A 20,434-nucleotide genomic window follows, 5' to 3' on the forward strand; every position below is an offset into this window, starting at 1 on the left:
CTCTGACTCTGTGCTACTGCCCTCAGCCTGCTCTGCCCTGCCGTCCCGGCTTCCAAGCCCAAGCCCCTCATCTGGGAACTCCTCAGCTTGGATTCCTAGCTCCGGCCCTCTCGTCAGATCTGCCCTCTGCCTGGCCCTAGCCCTCTTGTCAGATCTGCCCTTCGCCTGGCCCTAGCCGTCTCGTCTGATCTGCCCTCCACCTGGCCCTAGCCCTCTCGTTTGATCTGCCCTCCACCTGGCCCTAGCCCTCTCTGATCTGCCCTCCGCCTGGCCCTAGCCCTCTCGTCTGATCTGCCCTCCACCTGGCCCTACCCCCCTTGTCTGGAACCTTTCCCCTGGTTATCTTCGTCCTTATACCCCCATATAAGCACTAATAAACCCATCTCTGGGGTTTCTCTTATATCTGCCTCGGTTTCTGTGTTCTGCTCTTGGGTTCATCTAGCCGTGTGACAGATCCAAATCACAGTGCTTTTACTGCGCATGCACGCAAGGAAACAGGCACTACATAACCACCCTAGGGTCGCCACTTGGGTCCTTTCATTGACCCCGGAAGCTTTGAGAACACAAGAGCCGAAGAAAAGAGCACTTAAAGTACTTAAACGAAACAATGCATTGTGGAAGGGAATGGACATGAAGGGAAAATTATGATTGACATTTGCAATTGGAACTAAATTGCCTGTGTGTGCACCCAATTAATGCACAATAGCGAGGCTCAACAGAAGTATCTCTGTCACACACACACACACACACATACCTCCTCAACTTTGCAACATTCAGCATGATGTCGCTTTGATTTTATTTCCTCATCCTCCTTCTCTCAGTATAACAGTCAAATCTAATTTTTGAAATTTCATTCCAAGCTGTTTGTTTGATTGGGACTTTGATTTGAATAAGCATGACTTAGAGGAAATCAAAAGTGCTTTAATCACACTTGATTGGAATGTGCTTTAAAAGGGACAGCCACTTTTTGTTTGTTTCAAAATAGCCATACTGCTGTATAAGTAAGATAACACAGAATGTCTGTTTTGATTTCTTGTGACTTGTGTTCACTTATCTTAACACTGGACCATGTGAAATTATAACCTACTTCCAGAGACAATGCATTGACTGTCATGAGTCATTTTACTCCCTGATGCTTCCCAATGTTTTGCACTTTAAATTGGCCTGGCTAGTGTACTGTATGATGGCTAGCGCTAGCAGATCAGATGCCCACAAGTCATGTTATGCAAGTCCAAGTCAAGACTCTTTGAGCAACATGGTTATTTATAGGGTTACTTTATTTATAGGGCACTTTGCATGTTCAAAGGGATAGTTTGGATTGTTGGACATTAGTTGTATGAAATACTTGCCAGTAGTGTAGTGGATACAAAGCTATTAGCTTAGCCTACTTGTTGAGTTCCGTGGTCGGCTGCTTTCTTGCTGGTTCCCAGCTCTACAGGTATAGCTTTGCTTGCTTCATATCACAGCTGGGCAAATTAACATAGACTGAAACAAACTTTTGATCTCCCGGAGATGGTACGTGATGTAATTTTGGCTGGCATCTTGATTAGAATGTAAAATTGGTTGTTCCAAGTCACTCCAAGTCGCATTTGATTAATTATGGCAGCCCCCAGTAAACAGACAAGCCTCTCCATTGACAAATAAGTCATATAAATGCTTCTTTGTAAGTAAATAAAATTACATTACGTAGGTCAAAGGTTTGTTTCAGTCAACATAATTTTCCTGGCTGTGATATGAAGCAAGCACAGCCGGGAACCAGCAAGCTGCTTTCCAACACAACCACAAGCATAGTTGTGCGGTTACTGGACTTTGAGTTATATTTACAAGAACAAGCCAACCTTAAATGAAAAATATATGTGCATGACTCTCTCTTTTACATTTGCCGAGGTCATATCTAGCACAGACACATGTCTCAGGGCAGCTCTGGCTGCAATTGTAGCTTACCACCACCGGTATGACTGTGTATGAACGAATAATGGACTCTGTGAAGTGCTCTGAGTCAGAGAAGAGCGCTATATAAATCCAATCCATTATTATTATTATTATTATGTCTCTGTGTAGAGCGAGGGAGACTGGTTGGCTCTCCTGCATAACCGTGTGTGCCCACAGTTTGGATGATAGGTCATTGCAGCCAAAATGCACAGAATATTATCTTGAAAATTAAACCAAATAGAACATTTATTAAGGCTGTGCCATTCTTGTACATTGTTTATGAGTCCCTAATCTAACCTAACACCTAGAACCAGAGTTGGGTAAGCCACGAGTCACAATTCGAGTTGCTAGCAGCTATAGTGGTTAGCTTCTATTCGTTTCTTCATCTTGATTTAACACCCATTGTAGTAGTGGAAGTCCTGGATGAAGCCTATGCCTTGCAGGAAACTGAAAACTTAGCTAACTAGGTTAGCAAGCTACATTTGTGTGACTTTAGCTTGTTACCTTGGCTTCTAAAGTCTGCTTTAATTTAAGTTATACTTTATTAACCCCTTGGGGAAATGTGTCCTCTGCATTTGTAAAATTCAAGCCGATAGTTTTCAATCAATGTCCTATGAAACATTCTGGTAACATTCTATCTAAATCCCAGTACAGAGCTTTGAAAGGAATAAAGTGAATTCAGCTATTTGATGAAAGGACTACACTCCCAGAATTCAGTGTGATCAATGTCACTCTAGACCAATTCACACATGGAACAAAGGCCCAGCTTCTAGTCTGTCGTTCCTTTGTTATTCCAATGACTATTCCAAGAGGCCCAGGCTGTGTGTGTGTGACACTGGAATAGAATATCACACAATTTTATTAAAAAAACGTAGAGAATAATAATCAACAAGAAATATCAACCCTGTATTGTACAATGAACAACCCTATATATATCACTGGGGTGCAGAGTCATTAGAAATGTATTTTGAAATATATTGTGAATTACAATAATAATACATAGGTGCCTCATATGATATTTGGCAGAGAGCAACCGCAATGAATTTAGGCAAAATCTACATGTACAAATGTGTATTTTGAACGTTTCCCTTCAAAAGCAAAAAAAATTATTATGCACATTTATAAAAAATGTAATAGGTGTCTCCTCATGGTTGTATCTGCCTGTTCTGTATCACATTTCTCAAGTTTCAAGTTTCTTTATTATTTGTCATACAGAAATACAGAATACTTTGCATGAAATGTTTCGTTCTGTTTCGGTCCTGAGAGTGTGCTAGATAATAATAAGATAGTATAAATAAGTATAATAAGTAAAAAATTTTAAGTCAAGAAGTCAAGTAAACACAAGTGTAAACAACAATTGTTCAGTATACCTCTATATACAGTATGTACATCTGGTACAAAAATGGTGAGGTATAGCTTAGCTTGTGGTGCCACCTTGTGGTAATGAGGTGCAATAAGGAATAAGGAAGAGATGTGCAATTCTCTTACCACTAATATAAATATAAAGTGTAAAGTGTGGTAAAGTGGGTGCTACAGTGTGTTGTTTATTTAAAGTGAGTGTGTGTGTGCTGTGGGTGTGTTGATAATAATAATAATAATAATAATAATAATAATAATAATAATAATAATAATAATAATAATAATAATAATAATAATAATAATAATAATAATAATAATAATAATAATAATAATAATAGATCAAATTTATATAGCGCCTTTCATATAACCCAATGTCGCTTCACAATCAGGACAAAAAATAGGGCTAGGGAAATAGGGGGGAAAAGGGGATGAGGGAAGGTAAGGGATAATGGACCTAATCTAATCTAAACTAACTGATGGGGAAACGCCTTGGTGAAGAGGTGTGTTTTTAGAGCAGTTTTGAAGGTGTCCAGGGTTGGGGCATTGCGGATTTCGGGGGGGGAGAGAGTTCCAGAGCGTAGGGGACGCCACGCTGAAGGCTCTGTCCCCGAAAGTCCGTAACCTGGTGCGAGGGATGGAGAGGAGACCTAGATCAGAGGATCGTAGGTTCCGGGATGGAGTGTGCTGGTGGAGGAGATCAGACAGGTATCGGGGGGCGAGGGCATGGAGGGACTTGTAGGTGAGGAGCAGGAGTTTGAAGGTGATGCAGAACTTGACTGGGAGCCAGTGGAGGTGGATGAGGGTGGGGGTGATGTGCTGCCAGGGCTTGGTGTGAGTGAGTGAGTGAGATGGCTTGTTATTGTTCATTGTTCAATCATTGTTCATTGAGCAATCATTGTTCAATGAGCATCCTGATGGCCTGGGGATAGAAGCTCCTTCTGAGTCTCTCTGTGCTTGCCATGAGACTCCGGTATCGCTTGCCTGACCGCAGCAGTTCAAAGAGGCAGTTGTTTGGGTGGCTGGAGGCTTTGATTATTATCTTAGCCTTGCCCATGCACCGCTTGTTGTAAATGCCCTGGAGAGTGGGAATCCCCCCTCCAATTGTGCGTTCGGCTGAACGGGCAAACACTCTGTAGTCTGCTGCGGTCTTGTGCAGTGCTATTCCCAAACCAGGAGGTGATATTGCCAGTCAGGATGCTCTCTATTGTGCATCAGTAGAAGTACTTGAGGATCTTCTGACTCACGTTGAACTTCCTTAAGCGCCTAAGGAAGTAGAGGCGTTGTCGTGCCTTCTTGATAACACTGTCAATGTGTGTGGTCCATGTCAAGTCCTCGGATATGTGGACTCCGAGGTACTTAAAACTGTTCACTCTCTCAACCGGTGCCCCATCGATGCTGAGGGGGCTGTAGTCCCTGACCCCGACCTCCTAAAGTCCACAATCATCTCCTTTGTTTTGCTGATGTTTAGGGAGAGGCTGTTCTCTTGACACCATCCCGCTAGAACCTTAACCTCCTCCAGGTAGGCCCTCTCGTCGTTTGCAGAGATCAGGCCCACCACTACTGTGTCGTTAGCAAATTTGATGATTGTATTGTTGTTCCGCTGTGCCACACAGTCATGTGTGTACAGGGAGTAGAGGAGGGGACTCAGGACACAGCCCTGGGGGGCCCCTATGTTCAGAGTGATGGATGAGGAGGTGCAGTTTCCTGCTCTCACCACCTGGGGTCTGCCCGTCAGGAAGTCCAAGACCCACTGGCAGAGGTCATAGTTCAAGCCCAGGTCCCTGACCTTGGTTATGAGTTTGGAGGGGACTATGCTATTGAATGCTGAGCTGTAGTCGATGAATAGCATTCTCACATAGTTCCCCTGCCTCTTGTCCAGGTGTGATGCTGCTGTGTGCAGCACATGGGCTATGGCGTCCTCCATGGACCTGTTGGGGCGATATGCAAATTGCAGGGGGTCCAGGTTGATGGGGAGGGAGGAGCAGATGTAGCCCTTCACTAGCTTCTCAAAGCACTTCATGGCTATGGAGGTGAGAGCTACAGGGCCTTTGTGATATGAGCAAAAGCAGTTTCTGTCTGGAATGAGATAGAGGGCCACACCACATGTGGTGGCTTTATCAGTGACATGACAGAGTCATACGCCAGTCCAATGCCTGATACAAACTTTGACTTCCCAGCGTAAACAGAAAAGTCCAAAGTGTAGCCATTGCTACTGTCAGCCAAAACGAAAAGTTTGAAGCCCCACTTGGTTGGCTTGGCTTTCATGTACTGCGTCATACCAGTATGGGCCTTGGTTGCAACCATCCTCTCATCAATGGAAAGGTTTTGCCTGGGGTGCCTTGATACTAGCAAGACATTCCAGTAAAAAATAAATCCCACAAGAAAATAGTTTGAACTACTTTAAACTATAACTATAATCAAATATATAAATTATTACTACTGGGTGTAGTGCTAATCAGATGTATGTACAGAGTTGTAGTATCAATATGTACAGTGATACAGTAAAGTATAAAAACTGTTGACAATCATGAGTGTGCTCTCCCGTCATCCCTGGGAATGATTGGCTCATTGACACTAGCTGAGTGATGGACTGATTAGACACCAGCTGAGTGTGTATATCAAGAGCAACCTTTCACAAAATAAAATTGTTGCTTCCTTGATACACGGATCCTGTTTGTCAGCGTTTTTTATTCTTTCTATTGTCACGTTTTAGACTCGGATACGTGAAAATTGTAATACGATCTTTAAAGATAAAAGAGATGAAACACTTTTGAGGGTATTTATTATAAAAAGTGAATAAGCAAGGTACAATTGAAATCAAGTTGGTACAACCGGCCGGTCGTGTAGAAAAAAAAATGCAGTCAAGTCATTGTTCCGTCAGTCCAGCAGTCTCGTCCGTGGAGTCCAGTCAGTCCAGCAGTGTCCAGAAGTCAAAGCAGAGAAGAAGTCCTCCTTCCCTGTCAGGGTGCTCTTTATTAGTGACCCCATAGTCCAGTGTGTATGTGGTCTCTGTCCTGAGTGCACGTTGTGTGTCTTGTGTATTGGTCAGCCTGTATGTCTGCCGTGCATGAATGCGTGGTACGCATTTTTACATGCATATATGTGCGTGTGTGTGTCTGTGTGCGTGTGTGTGCTGAGATAGAGGGAGAGAGAAAAAGAGAGAGAGAGGGGGCTGTGTGTTTTTTGAGTGTCTTATTGATAACAATCTGTGATTGATGGAGAGTGTGGTATTTGGCCAGTATCTGACCGGGGTTTTATAATCCATTGGCTAATCGTATATTAGTGACTTGTGGCATTTTGTGACAATGAGTTGAATTATTTGATCTGGGCTAATCTGGTGAGATCCATCACCAAAGGTTCTAATGGACTTAAAGGCCCACTTGCATGTTGTATTTTTGTTCAATAAACAATGTGGACTAGGCCAACAGTGACTTTCATGTAGAGGGGGAAAAAATCGAAATTGACCCAGTTTTAGCGTTTTTATCAAACATTTTGTCCGCCCAACCACAACCACCATGCACATGCATATTTTAATCCATGTTTCATAGCGTGCGTGTGTCATCTTAATGATGACATCACACAAGGTATCAGGCCAGCGAGGGGCGCTGAGAATCACAGGCAGGTAGTGGCAGGAAGCAAGGAGCCTTCTTGTTACTACTAGGCTAGCCGAGGATCTAGTATCTGTTTCACCTAACACTATTGCTCCGTGATCATAGCCATTTATCTCTAAAGCTAACCACTATTTGTAAAAGCCACAACCACGTTACCATATTTGTAAATACTAATGTAAATCATTAATGATTGTAGCAATACAATCATCAAATTTGCTGACGACACAGTGGTGGTGGGCCTGATCTCTGCCAACGACGAGAGGGCCTACCTGGAAGAGGTCAAGGTCCTGGCGGGATGGTGCCAGGAAAACAGCCTCTCCCTGAACGTCAGCAAAACAAAGGAGATGATTGTGGACTTCAGGAGGTCGGGGGTCAAGGACTACAGCCCCCTCAGCATCGACGGGGCACCGGTTGAGAGAGTCAACAGCTTTAAGTACCTCGGAGCCTACATATCCGAGGACTTGACATGGACCACACACATTGACAGTGTTGTGAAGAAGGCACGACAACGCCTCTACTTCCTCAGGCGCCTAAGGAAGTTCCAAGTCAGTCAGAAGATCCTTAAGAACTTCTACTCATGTACAATAGAGAGCATCTTGACCGGCAACATCACCTCCTGGTTTGGGAATAGCACTGCACAAGACCGAAGCAGACTACAAAGAGTGACACGTTCAGCCGAACGCACAATTGGAGGGGGGCTCCCCACCCTCCAGAACATTTACAACAAGCGTTGCAAGGGCAAGGCTAAGAGAATCATTAAAGACTCCAGTCACCCGAACAACTGCCTCTTTGAACTGCTGCGGTCAGGCAAGCGATACCGGAGTCTCAAGGCGAGCACAGAAAGACTCAGAAGAAGCTTCTATCCCCAGGCCATCAGGCTGCTAAACGAACAATGAATGAACACTACACAACAACAACCACCAAACGCACATAGCACACACATCCACACGCACACACTCACTTTAAACAAACACACTGTAGCACCCACTCCACACACTTTATAGCACACACCCACTTTAAACAAACACACTGTAGCACCCACTCCCCACACTTTATATTTATTGATGAAGGATTGCACTACAACTCGTACACCTTACTGTAAATTGTACCTAAATTGTACCTCATCCCATTTCTGCTTTGCACTAGATAGTACTGTACATTAGTACACTGCATAGTATTGTATATTATATGGTAACTCAGAACATTGTACATATGTCTATACCGAACACTGTGACCTCATTTTCTTCTTCTAAATTACATGCTATACTATGTTATTTGATACTATCTTGTCTAGCACAGTCTCTGGAGCGTAACAGTAAGAAGCATTTTGTATGAAAGTATTCTGTACTTCTGTATGACAACTATTAAAGAAACTTGAAACTTGTGTCGTTGTACATATTGTGTATATAACGTTAGTAGCTAAGTTAGCTTGCTAGTCAGCATTCTCGAAACTCCTAACTCCTGTATACCTTTGTCCTCACAAACAAAGTATTCTGCCAGGGAACTTATGGACACAACAGTAGTAGTAGTTATACAGTGTTTGAGCTTGTAACGGTAACGTTAGTTAGCTATCGTGGTAGCCCCTTTCGTGACCGAGTGCATCACAGTCACAAAAGGGGCTACTATCGTGCTATCAACATGCCGTCACGTGTAGCTTGCTAGCCGGCATTATGCGTGCAGTGCTTTGCCCCACAGGTCTGAGAAGAGGACCTGCACATTTTACTCGTTCCCGAAACTCTTCTACATGCCCCGATTTGAAATGGTTCATGACAGTAGACATAATGCTAACGTTAGCAGGGTAACGTTAACGTTAGCTAGCCAGCTTGGTACTATGACCCGTGACGGGCATAAGGCGACAGCCAATAGCGCTGCTGTACTGAACAACAGGCTGCCTAGTGGTACATGTAGTTTTTTTTTTCACGACATTAAAAACCTTATAACTACCTTTGTTTCAACCAAAAATGCAGTAGTAGAGGTCCATCAAAGTCTCTCCAACGATTAAACCCATTTTCGTGTGTCATGAATTATCAAATAAAACATGTAAAATATCAAGGAAATGTACATGTGCAGGGGATCATGCTGATGGTAAGTTGTAAGGAAGGGGGTCAAATATCCTAGCTGTCGCTGGCAACAGGGGCGATAGGGGCTCAGGAAGTGAAGTGGTGTGTGTAGATTTGGCACAAAGCCTAAAAGATAGCAGAAACAGTTGACCATGCCTAAGGCCACTGTGGTAGAAATGACCTCCCCCGCGCCAGGCACACATTCTGCAAGCAGAAGGACACCAGTCACACATTAACTATAGAACAGATAGACTGGACGGTTTGAGACCTTGAGGCAATAGGTAAAACAGATGGTTTTGTCAGATAGATTAGTTAGATCATAGATATATATAGAACACTAGATAGCTTAAGGCGGAGTCACCAGCGTCACTGAACCGCCGCCATCTTGGGAGGGTCAGCCTTGAGTGAGAGTGAGTGAGCTGCGCAGACAAAAATACTCATAACTCGCTGAAATATTGACGGATTTACAAACGGGTTGGTTTGCTATAAACATCAAAGATGTAGTTATGATACTGCATACTTATAAAAAAAAGATTTAAAGATGTTTTTTTTTACAAACCGCTCGAATCATAGCCACGTTAATAATGCTTGTAATAAACCAAACCGTTTGTAAATCCGTCAATATTTCAGCGAGTTATGAGTATTTTTGTCTGTGCAGCTCACTCACTCTCACTCAAGGCTGACCCTCCCAAGATGGCGGCGGTTCAGTAACGTCGCTCTCCATTGGCCGGCAGCGCGGGCAAGCTATCTAGTGTTCTATATATATATCTATGAGTTAGATGGCCTTAGGTTAAACATTGCAACACACATGGCCAAAAGTAAGGTTTATGGTATTTGAACAGCTGCAACAATCACCAATCCTGAGAAGAGGGCCCTGGGAATGGGTGACATGAGGTCCTTCTGAGTCAGGAGAGCTGTCTTTAGAAAACAGTGATTTGAGAACTGGGGTATAATTCAGTATAAAACTAACAAGTTAACCAGAGAACAAGACATAATTAACTATAAGGTTAAGCAACTTGATATAAAACGATAAAGATACAGATTAATTCGGTAAAAGCTTAGTTATACTATAAAACATTATGAACCAAAGATTAGAAAACTAGACCAAGATACTTAGTGTTCAACTAAGCTAACTAATACCACTTTAACTTATATAGAGTTTGAGCAGATCAGTAAAACAGTGTTAAAAGATATATCAGGTTATAGAAATCGGGAGAAAGAATGGTATTACTCTAGATACTAAACAGAAAATAATCTATGCATGTAAATCCACATAAAACAAAGTAACAGATAGGAATAGTGAGTTTAGCAAACTGCTGATAGACAAAACTGGGGGATCAGAGTCACTGCCTTCAAGGAACGGCCGAACTTAGCCTAACCACTCAGTACTACCTTAAAAGGATAGGGTTCTCAGAAATAGGATGACGTGGGCAACAATGGCTACCCTCTATAAATAATGCAGCCAATTAGAGAAGCCAGGTCCCATGACGTAGCAGGGAACAGGGAGGTGCCTTCTCTTCTTAAACTGCAGGAAAATGGAATGGAGATACACAAACGGAGACAGAGAGGACTCACAGCAGGGGATCCAGACTCCCAGAAAGACGAACCAAGCACTCCCAACTCAGAGGATCCGAGACCAGAAGTTGCTTTGGCAACCAGGCCAGCAGCAAACAAAGAACGCGGCCTCGTGTTGCTGGGACAACCAAACCGAAGAAGACGATCCGAGCGGCCGCAGCCAATCAGACAGGGGCCGATAGCCACACCGAGGACGATGATTAGATATAGGAAGAAGATTCAGTACTTGTTTGATTCATAGTTTGTGTTTATTGGGAATTGAATAAACACAGCAGCTGCTTTATTCAGAACATCTCGTCTGCGCTTCCTTCCTGAAACCGAACAATTGAAATGCAAACAACGCAGAGTAGAAGGGTAAATACCACTATACGATCACAGAGACTATAGATATTAATGAAGAATACTTCACGTCTTGTAAGGCGTCCATTTGGATCAAGGAAATGGCTTTCTGCACTCGTCAAACTCCATTGTAGTGGATGAGCAGTAGGGAAAAGTTACCTTCAGTGACGGCACGGCACTGATAGTGTCTGATACGCTTTTTGATTGGCTCCATACATGTTATTCGTGCATGGAAATTTTTTACCCTTTCTCAGTGGAATTTCCGGCGTCAAATGAAAAAAAATGAATAATGAAATTAGATACCAATGATATAAACTACCCATAATTGAAGAGTAGGGTTTAACCTGCAAGTGGCACTTTAAGTGGATGCAAATGGATGCACTGATTATGCCTATAGCCTTTTGATCTGGTCTGGAGCTTTGCCAGATGCAGCAGTGTCCAGCGTGGTTTATTGTGTGTGGAGTGAGAGAGAGAGAGAGCGAGAGAGAGAGAGAGAGCGAGAGAGAGAGAGAGATAGAGAGAGAGAGAGAGAGAGAGAGAGAGAGAGAGAGAGAGAGTGAAGGGGGAGGGATGTGCTTGTCTGTCTCTGGAGCTCTTGCTCTGGCCTATGTGTTGTGTAATTTAGCATTGTCTATTGTCTTAATTCAGTATTATTTATCACTATATACTGTGTAGTCTGCCTTATGATGTCTAGCCAATACGCAATAGCCGACATTCAACAGGTTATGGGCCCAGGGCGCTAGAATCATGACGACCAGACAATCGGAAAGGAGTTCGCATTGGTCTCGTCTAGCGTTTGACGGAGATGAACAAAGGTATGAACTGTGGGAAACTAAGTTCATGGGCCATCTCCGGCTACAGAGGCTAAAAGACACTCTCGAAACGGAGCTTCCTTTAACGGAGTCTGCTGACGAGTTGAGAGAAGATGATGAGAAAAACGCATTGATATATGCAGAGCTCATCCAGTTTCTGGACGATAAGAGTTTATCGCTGGTAATGCGAGAAGCGTCTGATGATGGTCGGAAAGGCATAGAAATATTGCGCAATTATTATGCAGGCTCAGGGAAGCTGAGGATTATCAGTCTCTATACAAAGCTGACTACACTGCAAAAGTCTAGCAGTGAAACAGTGACAGACTATATTATTCGGGCAGAAAGGGCAATAAGTGCACTGAGAACCGCAGATGAGACATTGAGTGACACTTGTGGCTATGGTATTAAAAGGACTGCCAGAGACATTGTGGGTTATTAGTGTGTGCTCCTTGGGACAGCTCTGCTGTAAACACTGGAAATAACCGTGCGGGTCTCTACTGCGCATGGGCGTTGAGCAACAACGGCTCCGTATCCGGCTCGCGCAGATTACATGGCACCATTGTCTGCGAGTTTTGGCGAGTATCCAAAACGGAAAGACAATTTCAGCGTTGCCAGTAGGACAACGCGTTATCCTGCCAAAGCGGCGTTTCTTTTTAACTTGGACAGCAAACGTAATCATTCAGCAACAAAAACGTTGCTGTATTCAGCAGTGTAACCATGGCCTAAGACGAAGCTCAGGAGTTTTGAGGACACTGAAAAAATGCGTGTTACCGCGTCGGATAACAATGTTATGCGAGCCCAAGCCCTGTCTGACCGGGGTGCACAGAATGCCCAAAGCGCACGCATTCAGAGCACACAGCGTACAGACATTATATGCTACAGATGTGGCCAAAGTTGACATATGAGAAGGACCTGTCGACACAAGCTGTGGTGTCACCACTGTAGAAGCTCCACACATTAAGGGGCGACCTGCAGACGGCGACCGGAGCAGAACGATGCGCAAGGCGTGTCTGTGCAAGTGAGTTGCCATGCCAACACATATGCGTGTCTGTGGGGGGAAGGCGAGGCAGGACGCCGTGTTAAGACGAGGGGCCTGATGGTGGACACCGGTGCGACTGCGCATATAATCACCGACCTGGCCAAGTTCAAAGTGTTCGATGACGGATTCCAGGCCGAGTCGCACTGCATGGAGTTAGCTGACGGCATGAAGAGCAACGGGGTCGCAGAGCGCAGAGGGGATGCGGAGGTGTGCTTGATGGACAGCAGAGGGAGGCGACTGACTACAACACTGAGAGGGGCGGTGTACATCCCCTCATTCCCGCCGGACATCTTCTCTGTGAGAGCAGCCACCACTGACACTGGAGCCACTGTGACGTCCTACAGCACAGAGACAGTACTGAATTTCACATCCATGAGCATAATAGGCTATATTATTTGCCCATAGTGAATGACCAATGTGATCAGAGTAAGGGCTGTTTTGATATACAGACATGGCATGAAATTCTAGGACACTGCAATTATGCTGATGTTGAGAAACTCCAGAATGTTGTTGATGGCATGACCATTAACAATTGTGTGTATTGAGCCGTACTGTATTGTACCCATTCTGCAATCTGTTAATACAATTTTCAATCAATCAATTAATCAGCTGGGATCGAACCGTGAACCTCAGATTACCAGACGACTGAATGCCAAAAAATGCATGTGTGTCCTATGGGTCACCCATCTTGCATGTGTGTGTTTGCTGCATGACGATGTAGCAATGTGCTACAAATAAAGACTTCTTCTTCAAAGTCCAGTTTCATATGACCTCACCTTCAGTGTCTCCACAGCCAGTCTGAGTGCTTTCAGCTCCTTCTCTCTCTCCTGGACTCTCTCCTGGACTTTAAAATGACTCTCCCCCAGCTGTTTCTGTAACAAATCAACGTATGAAGAAGAGTTTTAGTTAGAGACTTCATTTAAAGCTACACTAGAGACAGCTTTATCTATAGTGTAAGATTGGCACCCTGTGGCCATGAGAGGTAATTGCATCTTGTTTAAACATGGCGGATGAGAAAACAGTAACAAACTAGAATGGGTGCTCGTTGGAGCACATATGTTCGCGACATGCTATATAGTTATATAGGAATAAATATGTCCCCCCAATGAGTGAAGGAGGTATGGCATTTTATATTGTCTCTTGTGGTCTGTTCAGGAGGTGTGTGAGTCACAAGTGCTTTCTTGCAGTTGTGGTTTTCATTGGGATTGATGTTCCTTTAGCATACACAAGTTGCTTCCAATAGAAAACGCTAATTCCTACTTCCTGCTTCAGCAAAGCAAGCTGCTTTTACTGTCGCTCCGCTCCGCTGCTTTTGCCTATCGCTATTATAATGATTTATTACAGCCCTTTCAACTTTAATTACTCTGTACGTTAACTCCCAATTCCTATGGTACTTCTCCAGAACTGTGAATCTTCTTATCTATTCAGATTTTTTACCACAGTCGAAAGGACGAGTAGCAAGATTCTCCGTGGGAGGAATAGCGAGCCGTCTTATCAGCTACACACAAAGGACTATGTCGGAAGGCAAGGATATTTATGAAAGACGAGGAAGGTTTTCCTTGTTATTTTGAGTTTTAACGAGACGGAAGACGACAGTGTGAGTAATAGCACAGCTCCAGGGCAACGGAACTGCCCCGTGTAGGGGAGAGAAACGGACATATCCGGGGCGACGGAAGCTGCCCCGTTTAGGAGAGAGCGACGGACAGCTCTCTTGTATGATATTTCATAAAGACCCCGGTTGTGAAGTGAGTGACCCACCACCATCACCACCACCATCACCACCATCACCACCACCACCATCACCACCACCACCACCATCATCATCATCATCACCACCACCACCACCAGCTAAGTACCTAGCTTAGCTTCAGCTTAGCCTAACCTGAAAAGAAATAAAGGAAGATGCCGGGACTCGGCTCTCCCACAGAATGTACTAATTGCTTGGAGATGAGAAAGAGGATTGTAGAGCTGGAGGCTCGGGTTTCTACCCTGTACCAAATACAGCAGGATGAGCAACTCATTGACTCTATTTATGAAGCTACTACAAATATAGCCAACAATACCATGATTGAGAACTGGCCTATGCTAGTAACTACAGAACAGCACCACCCAAAAGACGGTCCTTGGCACAACCAAGGAGCTAGACCAAAGCAGTGGATCACCGTCAAGGATAAAAGGAGAAATAAACGATCCAGGACCTCACCCCCGGTACCGCCAGGAAATAGTTTCAACCTACTCTCGGAAACACGCATATCAACACCCAAGGCAAAGAGACATAGAAGCGTAGCTAACAACGCTAACGAAGAAAACAGCGAGCGTAACGGAGCTCACGCTAAGGACGCTAATAGCAAGAATACCGGAGCTCACGCTAACACTAGCGAAGCAAACAGCTGGCATGCCGGAGCTCACGCTAATGCTAGCGAAGCACACGCTAACGACGAGACGACGAGGAAAACAGAGCCACTAGCGACATGGCTGGCAAACACGACCCAGACCGAGCGAACGGCTAACAGCGAAGAGACTATCATGCGCCGAGAACGTCGCGGTAGCCAACGCCGAAGGTACGGGACCAGCGTTAACATGCCGGCTACTGAGAAGGCTAACGAGGCTTCACCAAGGCCACAGGACTGTGGAAAGAACCGGCAGACTAGGCCTAGCCCAAAAACAAACGGCCCCAAAACTGTTGGAAAGAAAAATGCTAACCTCACACAGAAAATAGACTGCATACTGATTGGAGATTCCATAACAAGGTATGTGGAGATGGCAAACACAGAAAATATCTGTCTAGACAATACAACTGTGAAAGAGCTAGCCGAAAAACTTCCAACACTAATCAGACCAGGAATAACAAAAATTGTCATTCACTCTGGATCGTTTGACATCCTGCGAAAGAAGACTGGCACAGAGACTTTGAAAGACGATTTCACACGTTTAATGAACACACTAGACAAACATCAGTCTGTGTACACAAACACTGATGTGTCCATCAGTGGACCAATTGCATGCTTTCGCAGAGGACAGGAAGCATTCAGTCGACTCCTAAATTTTAATTCATGGTTAGGGGCTGCATGTCTCGTACACGGCCTGAAATTCATTGACAACTTCAATGTTTTCTGGAATAACCCTGAACGTTTTCAAAGAAATGGCTTCTTCCCAAATCGCTTAGGTTCAAAGCTCCTATCAGCAAACATGCGTCATGCCTTGATGGCCTCCAAGAATATTAAGCTCATACCAGCACGAGAGATAGTCATGAAGGACACAATCTCACCACGAAGTACAGCACAAGACGTCCCGTCCCCGTCCCCCCCCCCCATATCACACAAGGCCATCTCGTCTGATCAAATGTCCCCGAAAGCACAGTGCAGTCAGTACGGTACAGTATAGCACAATTACCATGCCATCTCTCAAAACATACAAGTAATCATAACTAGCCAATGGCATGGTGAAAAATATACGCCACCAATGCGTTTACCTGCTATTAACCTCAGGGCCATCACGGTCAAACCAAAGCAGACCTCCTCTAAAGAAGTCCAACAAATAAAATTAGCTTTCCTAAATGTCAGATCATTGAATAATAAAACATTCTTAGTAAATGATCTGATTAAAGAAAATAACTTAGATTGCATCTGCCTAGTAGAGACATGGCTAAATAATGACACAGCTACATCAATAATGATAGAAGCTTGTCCACCAGACTATAACTTTTTTCAAATACCCAGAAAAAATAAAAGGGGCGGAGGAGTTGCAGCAATCTTCTCCTCAAAACTCTTGTTTAGAATCACAGAACTAGGCGAGTTCATGTCAATGGAATATCTTGCCATTGAACTAAAAACAGAATCAACTATTATTGTCACAATATACCGCCCGCCTAGACACTCACCAATATTTATACAGGAGCTCTCTGAACTGATCTCACTATGTGTTACCGGATATGATAAGGTGATCCTAAATGGAGACCTGAACATCCATTTTAATAAGAAAACAGACTCCAAAACTATGGAACTAAAAAATCTACTGGATAGCTTTGACCTAATACAGCATATAACAAATGCAACTCACCGGCTTGGGAATACACTAGACTTAGTTATAACAACAACTGGGCTAAGCATAACAAATATCTCAATAACTGAATTACCTCTCTCCGACCATCACTGTATATTTTTTGATACTCAAATAACCCTTACTAAAACAAAAAAAGAAATCATAGTTAAAAAGAGGCTCCTAAACGACAAAGCTGAATCAAAGTTCATTGATCTTATCAGACTACATGAACCACACAATCATGACAGCTCTCTAAATGAAATGGTAGAAAATCTCAATGATGCAATGTCATCTATATTAAATTCTGTCGCCCCATTAAAAACAAAAAAGAAGAAAACTAGAGCCTCGCCCTGGTTAAACTATAATACGGTCAACGAAGAAAAAAGGAAATGTCGTGCAGCGGAGCGAAAATGGAGAAAAACAAAAACCACCATATGCTGTGATATATACAAAGATGCTTTAACTGCTTATAATAAAACCATCCGCTTAGCAAGGAAAGATTACTTCTCTAAAATCATTACAGAAAATGCTGGAAACTCCAGAATCCTCTTTTCCACTATTAATGTACTACTCAACACTGCCCCTACACCTCCTCAGTCATCAACGGTTAAGTGTGAAGAACTTGCACTATTCTTTAACAACAAAATAACCTTGATCAGGGCCAGCATTACTCATGATGGAAATAAAGTTGATTGCGGCAAACCGTGCAATGTAACCATGAGAAGTTTCACATGCATCACATTAGATGTACTCTGCAAAACTGTCTCAGAATGTAACTCCTCCACCTCAGACATTGACCCTATACCTACAGCTTTCTTCAAACGGGTATTTAATAGTGTTTCAAGCCCTGTGCTAGATATCATAAACACTTCCCTTAGGACTGGTATTTTCCCGGATGCCTTTAAAACAGCAGTTGTAAAGCCATTACTAAAAAAACCTAACTTGGATAGTAATGAAATGGCAAATTATCGTCCAATATCCAACCTACCATTCATTAGTAAAGTACTTGAAAAGATAGTTTCAGTTCAAATAAATTCCTTTCTTGAAGAAAACAACATCTTAGAAGAATTTCAGTCAGGATTCAGAAAATATCATAGCACTGAAACTGCCCTCACCAAAATAATCAGTGACCTCAGACTAAACTCTGACGAGAATAAGATCTCCATCCTTATCCTGTTAGATCTCAGTGCAGCATTTGATATAATCGATCACGATATTCTAATCGATCGTCTTGAAAACCATGTCGGTTTCTCAGACCATGTGCTGGGCTGGTTTAAAACATACATCAGAGGGAGGAAATTCTATGTTAAACTAGGAGATCACATGTCTGATATATACGACAACAACTATGGAGTTGCACAAGGGAGTTGTTTAGGTCCTTTACTCTTCTCCCTTTACATGTTACCGCTGGGTGATATCATCAGAGAACATAATGTAGATTTCCATAGCTATGCGGATGATACACAACTGTACATATCTGCTGAACCAAATGATACAGCGATTAGCTCCATTACAGACTGCTTACTGGCAATAAATAAATGGATGAGTAAGAACTTCCTGAAACTAAACGAGAACAAAACTGAAATTCTAATTATCGGCTCCAAAACTAAAAAAGAAACATTAATAAAGAACCTGGGGGGACTAACCCCCTGGATCAAATCTGAGGTCACTAGTCTTGGGGTTATCATAGATTCAGAACTGAACTTCAATTCTCATATTAGCAAAGTGACGAAAACATCGTTCTTCCATCTCAGAAATATAGCAAAAGTACGACCATTTATTAATCAGAACGATGCTGAGAAGCTAATTCATGCATTCATATCTAGCCGGTTAGACTACTGTAATGCACTTTTCACAGGTCTCCCTAAGAAAACCACAGAGAGGCTTCAGCTAATCCAAAACTCTGCAGCCCGACTGCTAACTAGAACCAAAAGGAGAGAGCACATTAGTCCAGTCCTAGCCGCTTTACACTGGCTTCCTGTAACATTTAGAATTGACTTTAAGGTCCTTCTCCTTACATACAAAGCTCTAAATGGACGGGGACCTAGCTACATCGCCAACACTCTAATAAATTACACACCAGCAAGAACACTGCTGCTCCCAGAAGCAGTCAAAAGAGGATCGGTAATGCAGCCTTTATCAACTATGCCCCAAAACTATGGAACAAACTACCCCAAAACATCAGGGAAGCCAACTCGCTAGACATCTTTAAAAGACAGCTTAAAACCTATCTCTTTGCTCAGGCATTTCACTGATAGATATCTGCTACCACCTAGTGGCAAGAGGAAACATCAGGGATATCCTGACACAACTTGTATTTATTCGTACCCTGCCTACTCTTACACTGCTCAAATTCATGTGTCGGTTATTGCACTTTTTACTTCTTACTGATGACTATTTTTAAACTGAATCATTTTAAACTATTCTTATTATTTGCTAGATCCAAATGTGAAACACTGATTATTTATGACTATTTTTAAACTGAATCATTTTATTCTTATTATTTGCTAGATCCAAATGTGAAACACTGTGATTATTTGTTCATGAATTACAGGAGTATTACTGAATAGAGAGCCTATTAGGATGCTAGATCCTAATGTGAAACACTGTGATTTGCCATATCTTGCTATGCTCGCTCATGCCTGTATTTTTTATGTCCGTTCTATTTTATAATTTTTTGACTATTTTTAAACTGAATCATTTTAAACTATTTTTACTATTTGTGTTACTGAAAACTGTAAGCGGAGAGCCTATTGGGATGCTAGATCCTAATGTGAAACACTGTGATTCTACCTGTCTATCTTTTATGCTCGCTTATGCCTGTATTTTTTGCTGTTGTGAAGCACTTTGAACTGCAACCTCTGTATGAAAAGTGCTATACAAATAAAGTTATTATTATTATTATTATAATGTTTACTCTGACTGCCCAACCAGAAGTCTGCAAGTCATGTCATGATTTCTCAAAACGCAACTGAGTAACACTAGCTGGTTACTGGAAAACGAGAGATGTGCTGCCGGCCTTTGGCCACGCTGTTCACATCACAAAATGAACTCATCACTCCCTCACACCTTCTGTTTTTAAAGAATCAAACTTTGAAATTCACTGACCTGGTTAAATTCAAAACTGCGCAAATTATGTTTAAAGTAATCAATAATACAGTGCCTAGTAACATTTAGAACATGTCCACAGGCAGAGATGGTATCTACAGGTTAAGAGGGAAACTGCTCCTAAAACACCCTAAACACGACCTTGAAGCAAATGGGCATCTCGGTCTGTGGGGTGTCATTTTGGAACAGCCTGCATGAGACGTTAATTTTTTTTACAAATATTAGACCATTTAAAAGCAGTTATAAACAAACATTCTTATTAAGGTGCAATGGGTAGCCACAGTGCAGCACTTGGGGACCACCTCCAGTAGTAATGCCAATACATTGGTCAAGGACAATAGCAGGAGTGTGTACCTACTACCTACTGTAGCATCTTTTGGCTTGATAGAAAATACAGACACCTGAGAAATGTTTGATAGTTTTCAGAAACATATACGTATTATACTGCTTCCAATCTGAAATACAAATATTTTGTTCCGCCTGGCTACTATGCCATGGCAACCTAGTCAGTAAATTATCGATTTTGGAGGCAGTGTGGCGATATCAAAATCATCACAA

This window comes from Notolepis coatsorum, assembly GCF_963971535.1.
Source record: "Notolepis coatsorum genome assembly, chromosome: 1".
NCBI lineage: Eukaryota > Metazoa > Chordata > Actinopteri > Aulopiformes > Paralepididae > Notolepis > Notolepis coatsorum.